The sequence below is a fragment of the Dasypus novemcinctus genome, chromosome 8 (assembly GCF_030445035.2).
Source record: "Dasypus novemcinctus isolate mDasNov1 chromosome 8, mDasNov1.1.hap2, whole genome shotgun sequence".
In the NCBI taxonomy this organism is placed as follows: Eukaryota; Metazoa; Chordata; class Mammalia; order Cingulata; family Dasypodidae; genus Dasypus; species Dasypus novemcinctus.
The window spans coordinates 68,153,174-68,165,852 of NC_080680.1; positions in this window are offsets into that span (position 1 = coordinate 68,153,174).

Genomic DNA, 12,679 nt, shown 5'->3' on the forward strand with positions numbered 1-12,679 from the left:
TGTGTAGTTGGGATGTACCATTTTAAAGTAGGAATTGGAATCCATCACCATGTGATTGGCTCCCAAATTTATATCTCCAGCCAAGACATCTCCATTGAGTTTTGGAGCATATGTCCTAGTACAAAATAAGATTTAAGGTGGAACAAGCAAGAAACATCATCCCCAATATTTGTTTCTTCATCACCCTCATAGCCAACCATCATCATGTTTCTTGATTTTACCTCCAAATTATCTCTAAAATCTAACCATATCACTCTGTTGCTATATTTAGCCACTTAGGCCAAGGTGCTACTCTCATTCCTGGACTTCTAGCAGTATGCTAACCAGGTCTTTCCATACTTACTTTGCCTTCTTATATTCAATCTCCAGAATGGACTTTTCACAGTGAGCTGGAATGGATCCTTCTTTATAATACTAGAACATAAGAACACCTTTATTTCTATTAACAAATTGTACCTTCTTTAGACCCCAGCTGCCCTGGCAATTGGGAAATTCAGTCTGAGACAGTACAGTGGGTTTAGATTACAGAGCCCAAAGTCAGATTATCTGAGTTCAGTTATTGAATTTACAAGCTACATGAGGTTGAACAAATTACTTACCTCTTGCAGCCTCAGTTTCTTCTTTCCTCACCTGTAAAATGGGGATAACATTAAGGTTTTAGTTTCTTGGCTGTGCAACAAAAATACGATGTAGTAGGTTGGCTCAAACCATGAGAATTTATTGGCTCAGGGTTTTGAGGCTAGAAGTCCAATTTCAAGGTGTCAGAAGGTAATGCTTTTTCCCTGAAGACGGGGGTATTCTGGAGTTGACTGCCTACAATCCTTGGTGCTTGACTTTTCTGTCATGTGACAATGCATATGATGATGTCTTCTCCTTTCTCTTCCAGGTCATACTGACTTCCAGCTCCTGGCTGTTCCCTTTAGCTTTCTCTCTCTCTTTGGGGCATTCCCTATAATGTCTTCATTAATAGGATTAAGACCCATCCTAATTCATTTGGGCCATACCTTAACCGAAGTAACCTCATCAAAAGGTCCTATATATAAGGGTTCACACCCAAAGTTATAGATTCATTTTAAGAACATGTTTTTCTGGGTTACATAGCTCCAAGTCACCACAAATAGTCTTAATTTATAGGTGGTTGTGTCAAAAGAAATCATCTCCTGCTTTCTGTTGTAGGCACTCTTGGCTCCATGGTGTGGTGGTTGACCTTCAACTCCATGTTAGCTGAGTGGGGTAAGTCCAATAAACCAGAGTGTAGGACCTGAAGTCTGTTGAGGCTCAGGGCCACACGATGGAGCCAAGAGTGCCTACAACTGAAAGCAGGAAGATTGCATCCAGCATCCATGTGGAATCTAAGCCCCCTCTTGATATAGATGTGGAGTGGACACAACCATTCCAAGGTCCACAGGATGGAGGAATAGAGTATGGATTAGAGTGGACTTACTGATAATCTATTCATGAACTATTGTGATTAGTAATCGAAGAAAATGTGGCCTTGGTGTGGAGAAAGTGGCCATGGTGGCTGCTGGGGGTAGGGAATGGGAGGAAGAGATGAGATGTGGAGGCATTTTCGGAACTTGGAGTTGTCCTGGGTGATGCTGTAGGGACAGTTACCAGACATTGTATGTCCTCCTATGGCCCACTGGGTGGAACGTGGTAGAATGTGGACTATGATGTGGACCGTTGACCATGAGGTACAGCGGTGCTCTGAGATATATTCACCAAATGCAATGAATGTCTCATGATGATGGGGGAGATTGTTGTTATGGGGGAAGGAGTGGGGTGAGGGGGGTGGGGGGTATATGGGGACCTCATATTTTATGAATGTAATTCATAAGTTTGACCTCCTCTGCCTTTCCCCTTATGAATGTAATTCATAAGGTTTGACCTCCTCTGCCTTTCCCCTGGGAATAAACCAGTCTAATATCACTCTGTTTGCTTTCTGGTGGAATCATGGTTGGTGGTAGGGGAGAAGTCAAGAAGGTGGAGATAAAATGACCACTCAGCCCCTGGGATAAATAATCCTGACCTCTCCTTCTTTGTGTCAGGGTAGTAAAGGAGAAGTTAAGTTTTAATTTTTTCCTAATAACCTCTCTTGTTATTCAAAACTCAATTCTCATTATATCACCTATCTTGATTTGGCAAACTTTAAGGCTGAATTTTGCCTGAAATGGAGCATGTGTATGTGTTCTTCATCTCCTTCCCCTAATTTCTTGTCCTTCATGTTTCAGTTAAAAATTACCCAGAGAAGTCTTCTCAGATGCCCCAAGGAGGGTCAAATCCACCTGTACTTTAATATTTCTGTGTGCCCCTTCACCCAGAACCAATCAGTTTGTAATTTTCTGTTTAATGTATATATGATATCTCTCTCCTAGCAGATTGTACAAGCTCCGAGAGGGTAGGGCCCATATCTGGGGGACATAAATTCTTAGACTCAACAGAATGCCTGGCATGTAGTAAGTTAAATATTTAAGTAACTGAATAAGTATTTTTTACATAAGGACTAAGAATTCATATAGTCTGCAGTAGTCTGCTACCTTTTCAATTTATTTTTGCTTTTATGGTTTTTAAATCTGCAAAGGACATCAACTATGCAATAACCTATTCTTAAATATGGTATAGCTGATGATCAGTTTTCATGTTTGGATTTTCCTGTTTCCACGAAAATTAGTCTCATTACAGCTTTGTTGTCTGCATTGTTTACTGCACTCTGCTGATATTTAGAATTAATCTTTTGATAATACATTATAAGGTTACATTTTAATCCACACACATATACACACACTTTCTGATCTGAAATTTAATTTTAGTTAATGATGGGATCATCTAACCATAGATGATGCAGTAAGCTATATTAGCATAGGAATTAGTGGGAATGGTTACTGGCCACTCAGCTGTAAGTTAATATACATTGCAAAAGTGAAACTTCTTTTTAAACGTACAGCTCTCTGTTTTGATTTGATAATTTGTAATATCATTTTAAAGGATTAATTTTGTTTGGCAGTCCTTCCAGGATTCTGCTTTTAAAATCACTCTGGGAATTAACAAATGCATTTGGTTTCCAAATCTGCTCAGCTCTGCACATTTAGCTCCAAAGTGTTCTGAGCTTGCTTCCCCCATCCTCTCCCTGTTACCCCCATTAATTCAGAGAAAATATAAGTGTCCAGTAAACTCTAAAGGGGGCTGTTCAGAGAGCTCTCCTTTTCTTGGTTGGGGGAAGACTTTTTTGGCATATTTGGCATGAGTATTATTAGTCAGTTAATAGTAAATAAAATGTGGGTACCGAGTAAAATTAATCTTCAGAGATCTGGCGAATCTATTGTGCTTCTGCTAATAAGGATTCAGTGTACAAGGGAATCTTATTGAAAATTGTATGTACTGTTCATTGCGTAGTTAACCTTACTGTTTTCAGCCCACTGTACTTAGTACATCAGTGTAATCCACAAAGTTAAGTCTGGGTAAAATATTGGTCCTATCTTCCATATATGCTGTAGGAGTTTGATATTATTGATGAATTCCAGAAGGAAATATTGGATTATGTTTCTAAACTGATCTTTTCCTCTGGGCATATTGGATTCATAGGTTTACTTGATTAAGTAATTATGTAAACCTCTTGTGCCAGTAGCGCGTTGAGTCCCCACCCTTTGGTGGGGGACATGGCAAAGGACAGAGCTGAGGGTTTTTGATGTTGGAGTTCTGATGTTGAAGTTTGATGCTGAAGCCTTAAGCTGGAACCCAGGGAAGGGAGGGGCCCTAAGCCTAGAAAGGAACAAGCCCTGGGAAGAGAGGAACCTAGGAAGCCTGAACCCTTGCAGTTATCGGCAGCCATCTTGCTCCAAAACATAAAAATAGACTTTGGTGAGGGAAGTAGCTTATGCTTTATGGCCTAGTATCTGTAAGCTCATACCCCGAATAAATACCCTTTATGAAAACCAACCAATTTCTGGTATTTTGCATCAGAACCCCTTTGGCTGACTAATAAATACACTAAGGAGAAAATAACAATAATTGAACAAAGTGATGTTAGAGATAATTACCTTCCTCCTTAGCCTTTCAAATATTCAGAAGATTCCTTAGCCCTCTGGTAGGTTGCCAAGCTTTAATGTCAGGACATGATATGTGGGTGCTTTTTAAAAAAAAATCAACTTTATCGTCTTAAGTGCAGAAGTAACAGAGCGACATTATGGAATGGTAGGAAAAGATGAAAAATAAAATCCCTATTATACCACTGCCCTAACACATTGGGTATCATTTTGATGTGGACCATTCAAAATTATTTTTCATGTGTATGTTTTAAATAATTTTATGCACAGTTTTGTATACTGATTTTCTGTTGATTCGATTTCAAAACAGCTTCCACATTGCAACTTAGGGTTTTAAAGACCAGTATTATATTATCTAGGCAATAAATATGGCAAGGTTTACCTAACTATGTCCAATTGTTGGATATTTGGACTGCTTCCAATTCCTCAACATTTTAAATAACATTGTAGTGAATAGTTTTGTGTGTAGATATTTTGATTTATTTTCACAAAAGAGATTCCCAAAGTGGTATTATTACTGCTTGACTTTGAAAGGATTGAGATGAAAAACGTTCTTCTTCTTCTTTAAGTGCCATGGAGTCTCAGAAGGAGAGAATTGTGAGCTAACACGATAATTCTGTAAGAGCTTTATTCAGTTGTATGGTTTCAAATGCCCTTTCACTTTTCTTTCTTATTTTCCCTTTCTTGAAACTAACTGAATCATCTAATAGCAGCAGCTACTACTTACTGAGTATTTATGATATGCCAGTGTGCCAAGCCCTTAATTTACCTTATGTTAGTTAATCTTCACAAATCCATGTAATGAATAAATTATTACACTTATTTTACTGAAGAAGAAACAATGGTAAAAAATGATTAAGTAACTTACCTAAAGTCACACCACGTAAGTGGTAGAACTGGCATTCAACCCTAGTCTGGTGATGCACTGCACAGTTTTATTATATGGAATCTCTGAAATTATAAACAGTTTTTTACAATGTTCCTAAGAAGAATCCAAGCTTCATGCTCTGCACATTTTTAATGCCACCCCCTCTGTTTGCTGACATTAATAAATCCTATTTCATCAGATGACTAAGAATTCTGCACATACAGTAATCACTTAAGGAGGACCATTGGACACAGTTAAGTAATGGATCATATGTTTCTGGGTATCTGGGTGGCTAGACTGAAAAAAGCAGGACAAAAACATGTATTGTGTTCATGACTACATTTCTAGTCTCAAGCATAATATCTTTACAGAGTGGACATCCATTGTTTGTTTGAATGAACAAATTCTCAATTGCAAATCCTAACCAATTCTTTCAAAGTAAATTATTCACAGCATCTGAGCCAGTTTATTGGGCCGTGACTGTGTTTACCTGTAAGTTGTGCAGAAACATTTTATAGCTCTTCCATCACTATCCTCATATTAAATTAAAAGAAGCAAGCATCTGTCTGAAGACAGGAAAAGATTCTCATGAGAGGTAACTTTCCATCTGGTGTTTTAAGACTGTGGGCAGAAATGATAGGCAATGGCAGGGGTCAGAGGGAGAGGGAAGGGAAGACACCAGATAGTCATCACAGTGTGAACAAAATTAGAGAGGCAAAAAGTACACACATATATACACACATATATGTACACACACACATATACACACACACCTTGCTCAGGGAGAGTAAGTTATGTTTGCTCATATGAAGTATAACTAAGCCTGGAGGGTTTGAATGTGGCCACTTGGGAGAGGGCCCTAAGAAATTAAAATTTTGCTTTGCAGGCATTGGGGAGTTAAGTTAGGTTTTTGAAAACATTTAGGAGGAAGAGGACATAAAAACAGTCAGATGACCAGCACTGTACCTTAAGATATGTAGGATACATTGGTAAGGAAAAGGAGATGGAATGCTAGGATATAGGACCCGGGAAAACAGTTTTGGGGAAAAAAGATATAAAAAGCAGGAATTAGCAAATGGCTAGAAATAGAGTGTGAAGAGAGGAAAGTCAAACATAACCCCAATATTTACAGAGGATTTACTAAGTGCCTGGAATACTACGTAAATAAGAGAACAGTTAGTAAATGAGATACTACATTATCTCATTAAATTCTCCCAACAATGTTGCAAGATCAGAGGAATTTATCACCATTTATCAGAAAGGGAGATCAAGACCTGAGTTTGAATATTGACTTTGCCTCTTTCTGTATGAAATTGGAAGAATTACTTAACCTCCCTAAGATTCAATTTCCTCAATGTAGTATGTACATGACAATATTTATCCTATGGTGGTGGTGAGAAAATTAACAACAGTATTTATTATGCCTTAAAATACTAGCATGTATTAACTGCTCATTAAATTATAGCAATAATAATACTATGAGAAAACTTTTACTGGAAAAGAGTTGGTAAATTGCCCAAGATCACATCCTTAAAAAGAATCAGAGAAAAAAGTGAACCTCTTGTCCATAGTTCACCATCTTTCTAACATTCTATGATTTAACATTCGATGTTGGTGAACCACTGTTCTGTCTATGGGATGGGGGATGCTAACTAAAAACTTGTATAAGAAAATGGAATCACAGAAATCATCAAGTGGATACAAAATTAGCATTGAAGTAGATTATACTTTGCTTTGCTCTAAATCTGGGCCAGAATATCATGTAACAAATAGACAATTTTATATTACATAAAATTCCAAATATAAAAATTATAATTCAAGTATTGTATTAGCAGATTAGGATTCAGTGCCTAAAATATGTAGCTTGCCAATGAAAGTTTCATGAAGCATAGAGTACTTATGGGAAATCTTTTTAATTGGCAATACCCATTCATCAGAGATTGCCTTGTTTTTCAATCCCATTAGGTATGTGAGAGTATTTAGAAATCTTTGACAAGGTTTTGAACTTTTCATCCCAAGGTGTTATCAAAATATTAAAACTGGTACTCATTTTGTACGTCAGGTCTTAGAAAGGGAACAACTGTCCTTTAATGGCTGGAATGGTATCTAGAATTTTTCTTTTTTGGAGTTGTGCAATATTCAAACAGATTAATTTTTTATTTTCTAAGTTATTAAATGGCAAATCTTAAAAACTGAATTTTCTCCCTCACAATACTGAAAGTGTAAAAATGTCAGGATCATTGATCAAATAGCCATAATGACAGAAGGCTACAACTTCAGACCAGGGAATTGATGTGTGGATAATAGAACACCAGCTAACCATTTGGATTCCAGAAGGTAAGGGTTTTGGGCAGTGCTGATTAAAAGGCATGGTTTTCTGCTTCAGCTTATAAGGTCTCATTCCCATCCCATAAAAAATAAAATAAAATTAGCTGGCTGAAGGCCCAAAGTAGGCTCTATTCTTAACAATATACTGAGGGTAACTTGATGGCAGACAGGGTTCTAAGAGAAGCTAAGTATTTTGTATGTTCTGTACTGCAGTGTTTGTATTCTTTTCCTTCATATGAGCACTGGAAATGAGGAAGATGCATGTATGAATCCAACAGTAAAATCATTATCCTCTTTTCATATGAAACCATATACCAAAGAATAAAAGCAAAGAAAATGTCACTCCTGCAAACACACCATTCAATTGGTAAATCTACCGTCCATGGATGACAAGGAACAAATATAAAGGAGAAACAAATATATTAAGGACTACTTCACACAAAGCTGATGTTTTTGCTCTTTTATCAGAAGCACTATTCATATGTGCATTCCATGCAAATCTAGTCATACTCTTTAATCTGGTTCCCATTGAAATCCACAGCACATGTTAGTAGGATGGCTGGGCTAGGTCAAGATAGAAGTCTTCAATTCCAGAAAAAAAACAACTGCCATAACTAAGGTCAGTAACTGGCTAACTGGATGTTGAGCAAGGGAGGAAGCAACTGTTTTAGAAGAAAGAGAAAGTAAGGCATAAGCTTTGTAGTTAGGAATTTTTGAAGGACATTTCTTGAAGTTCAAGTCAAGACAGAAAAGATTTTTGGGAAAAAAAGTTTCTATGTTTAAATATATAAAATTCTCCCCATTCTTTAAAGTATACATTTTGGTAATTAAGCATTCCATTCCTCCCAAAAAAGAAAAAAAGAATCCATTTTAATTCTGACTACATTTTCTTGAAACTGAAGATTTCCATACATTGCATAAATGAAAAATTAGGGATGAAGTTTTCTTAAAAAAACAAAACAAAGCCAAACTACTAATTATTTTAATGGTTTTTTTGTTTGTTTGTTTAAAGTGACATAAGATACAAGGAATCATTTGGTTTTGCTTAAACTTTGTATTTACTGTTTTCTACTTCTCACATATTTCAACGGTAATACTGTTATATTTTGTTTTAGGGCATGGGATTTTGTCAGAAACAAAGAGGGCCAGCTTGGGGGAAATTAGGCCCAGAGGTAGGGCAGTCGTACCAGAGCAGGATGGGACATATGGAGGGGCTGTGAGGCAAGAAGCTGAGCAACAAACCAAAGAAAGACTGGCCAGATAGGCAAGGAAGCTCAAGTAGGCAGCTGGTAAGTATTAAAGATGTCCAGAAGTAGACAGCAGGTGGATGGCCCTGCAGGTGAAGAGTTTATCAGGAGACTCTGATGGCAGGTGAGAAGCAGAAGTTTAATCAGTCTGATAGACAGCCAGCATCTGGGGGTCTAGCCACTCACGGTGGAGACCTAACTGCAACAACCAGAGATCAGCAGCAAAAGCCTAGCTAAGGGAATTGAGACCAAACACAGAGGCAGAGCTGGCTCAAGGCTGAATCTCTGAACTCTCTATCTGAAAATGCTAACATTTTCACCAGAAGGGCAGATTTTTTTTCCCCAGAGCTAAGATTAGGGATGAACATCCAGGCAGGTTAAAGAGTCTCCAACCGTCAGGATCGCAACATGTGTTAACAAGGAAGCAACAGAACATTGTATTTCAGAAAATGACACAATGAGCTCTATCAGATGTACATTCACCTGTAAAAATCCTGTCAATCTTAAACGTCATCAAACTGACAAATATTATTCCAAATATTATACAGATGGTAAAGCAGCAATGGTATAATTATCAAGACATTTCTTTTTCTATTAAAATAAAGAAATATACTACTTTAGGAGGCAATTGTAGCATTTCTTTGGTTTGGGGTTCCGGTTTTCTTAAGAAATAAGGCATGTTCTTGATAATTACTCTCAGTAACACACACACACAAAAGTATTTTTAGAAGTAGAAAGGATGATGGGGCAGAGGAAAGTCAAGAAGGAAGCCCAGCTCTCCTGAAAGAGGAGATAATAAATAGCTGCATCTATTGTAAATATCAATACCACCGAGTTACAGTATTTTATATCGTCCCTCTGACAGAGATCAAAATTAAGAATAGGACTGAAGTAATCCAAAAATACAATCATTTTGCAGTTGGCCCTTTTCAGAGAAGTTGTATTTTTCCAGTGGCTGTGAGCTCCGTGAGGTATTCAGCCCCAGAGACTTTCTTAGACACCTTCAAATTAACTCATCAAATGTTTCTTGGAGAAATTGTAATAGTTGCACATAGGCAAAAGTGACAGTCTCAATCTGGGGTTTTCCAAAAGCAGAGTCTGAAGCAAATGTTAATGTGTGAGAAGCTAATTTGGACACATGATCCTAGGGAGCAGCAAGGAGGGACAAGGAAATGAAATGTGAAAGGGAGGAAAGTCAATACAAGGAACACCTTATTCAGATGGCGAGTTTGGTCCTGAAGGACCTTCTGAGTTGCTTTATGAAATGTATATTTGAACCATCTGTTCAAGGTAAGAAAAGGAGGCAGGTATTTATTGGCTGCTATTCACGATTGGCTCAGGACCCTCCGACTTCTGGTTGACACATAGTTTTGCACTAGGAAGTTCCTACAGATGTCCTACATAGTGGCATCATAGAAGCCTCAGGACAGATAGCAAGAGGGGCAAGACGCTCCCCAGTGGATCCTGTGCCTGCCTGATGCTGACTGCAGCAATGCCTGAAGAGGTAACACTGAGAGAGTGGGAAATGATACTCTGATGTATCTGATAACAGTGTCTATAGAGCAATTCCTAAGCAGAAAATAATCTTAGGAAACTTAAATGCATGCACATATTTAACCAAATAAGAGAAAAAAGAAAAAGACTATATTAGGTTATGAGGAGGATTTAACTAGTAGGATGTAGGCCCATATTTTTCTTTTAGATTCATCAACTGCTGACACCAACCACTAGCAGCAAAAAAAGACTGACAAGGGTCTGTTGTTTACAGTTGCTGTTGTGCAGTCTTGCCATCAACAGCCAGGGGAATGCATTTGGGACTAATGAGCTGTTTTTCTTTTTCATTCCTAAAACCTCAGAACTATTGTACTCCTTATGATGTTTTCCTCCTCTTAAAATTAGTTGTGTCCATGTCTTTCTTCAGTGCTAACTTTATCTCCCTTGAAGACGACACCAAGACTTGTTCATCTTTTTATGTTCTAAGCAGCATATACAACACCTTATATACAACACGTAATCTAAACCCTAGATTAATTTAATTTAATTTAATAGATTTTCAAGAAGGAGATATTGTGGAATTAGGCAAAGAGCAAAAGCTTTGAAATTAGGCAGACTTAGTTTAAATAAGACATCTGAAACTTAAGAGTTTAATTAGATCTTAGTTTCTGTGTCTGTAAAGTGGATAATAGTGTCTATCTCATATGATTTTGGGGAAGATTAATTGAATATATCAATAGCAGATATGAATAGCTAACATAACATACACTGTAACAAAGTATTTATGAGGCCCTATTCTAAGTCCTTTACATACGCTGATTATTTAATTCTCAAAAACAACCCTATGCAGTAAGTACTATTATAACTTGCTTTTAGAAATGAGGAAACAGGCACAGAGATATTAAGTAACTGACTCAAGGTCACACAACTAATAAATGGAGAAACTGGAATTTGAATCCAGTCAGGCTCAGAAAGCCTATGTTTGACCACTGCATACTACTAGGCAAGAATCGAATAGGTGAACAGAGTTTATGAACAGGCAACTCTGATGTTAGTTAGAGTCTTCTCTATAAGTCAAGAATTGTCTTGCCATATGGAAAGGGGGATTACTCTATTCACTCATTTAAGTGCTTGCCATCAGGCTGAGTACTAGATGGTACTCACACAGGTAAGGTGTGCTCTCTGCTCCTGGGAGCTCTTAATATCCCAAAGGAGGTAAGCAAGTAAATAGTATGACAAGTCCTGGGATAGCGGTATTCACAATGTGCTGGGGGAGAACCAAATATTTCCTGTTTACTTTAGCTCAGGTTTTAAGAATGTTCTTCCTTTTAAAGAAGAAATCCTTCTATCCATTTTTGATGCTATAAAAATTAAATGATTTAGAAAAGTCCTAATATGAGGTTTAGGACTCTAGGTCTACATAGCTTGTTTTTTAAAGCCTCATATTTATGTCTTTCTCTCTGTTATTTAGCCATTTTTGGTCTTTTCAAATGAAATAGATTGCTTCACGTACTATGATATGTAGATCAAAATGAAACCTTTAGGAACGAGCTTTGACTGTCTTCCATTGGGGCTCTAGTGAGAAAGTTGGTCTATATCTGAAACGAAATGATGGGTAGACAAATCTGTTACCTTTATCTTGAATTCTGAACTGAACAGCTGAGAAGAACAGTCATGTAGCTATGAGACTCTGTGCTACAGAATTTAATGTCTTTAATGGTTCATTTTAAGACATATTTTTCACCACTCTATTCTCACCAACTTTCCCTAAAATAACAAACAAATGCACATTCAAATATCTCCCAATAGTATTTATCCAGTCTAATTTGAGATAAATTCTTTTGTATATGTGAAATGCTGTCTGGTAATCAGTCAGCTACCACATACCTGTTTGGCAGGATAGCTTATTTCTTTTCAGAATGTGATATGAGCAAAAATAAACTTTGAAGGAGAAGATGAGAGATGGGAAAGAGAGAAGAAAAAGGTCTTGTTTAGTACAGGTATGTCCTTAGATGCTTGTCATATGTGCTTTTTTCCTTCTTCTGCTACCAGTGAGCATATTCATCACAGCTGTAGGTATATTGACTTGTAATTTTCACACTTAGTCTCTTAAATTTTTTCAGTCTACAGGTGTTTTTTTGTCAGAGTGAGGGAAGTTCTGCTTGTTCCATAGGTTTTCCAGAGTTGGCAATAGACTGAGTAGCTGGTGACATTCCAGTAGTAGGAGTTTCGACAAGTCAGGATTACTCCAAAGCTTGTTCTAGGGAGAATGTACAGCTTTTCCAAGAAGACAGTATCTATATTTAAATACATCATCTTCTTAAATCACTAGAATATGATACCTTTGTTTCCCTCTTAATACAATCGATTTTTGCACCGTGTTTCCTTAACTCCAAGTTCAGGTGTTAGACAGGACTTGACGGAGTGATATATAGGGCAGTATCACACCACATGGCTCAATACAACAGTGATTTCCAAACCGAGATGAATATTAGAATTATTTCAGGTGCTTTTTAAAACAAAATTCCCTGGGGCCTCAGCCCAGATATTCTGATTCTGCTGGTCAGGAGTGGAATACAGTCCATCCTCATAATGCACAGATTTCTTTATTCGCGAATTCTTCAATTCATTAAAAATGCTCAAGGGCATTCACAAACCTGTGCATATGAAGAGGTAGGGGGAAAATGCCCAATTTTTAT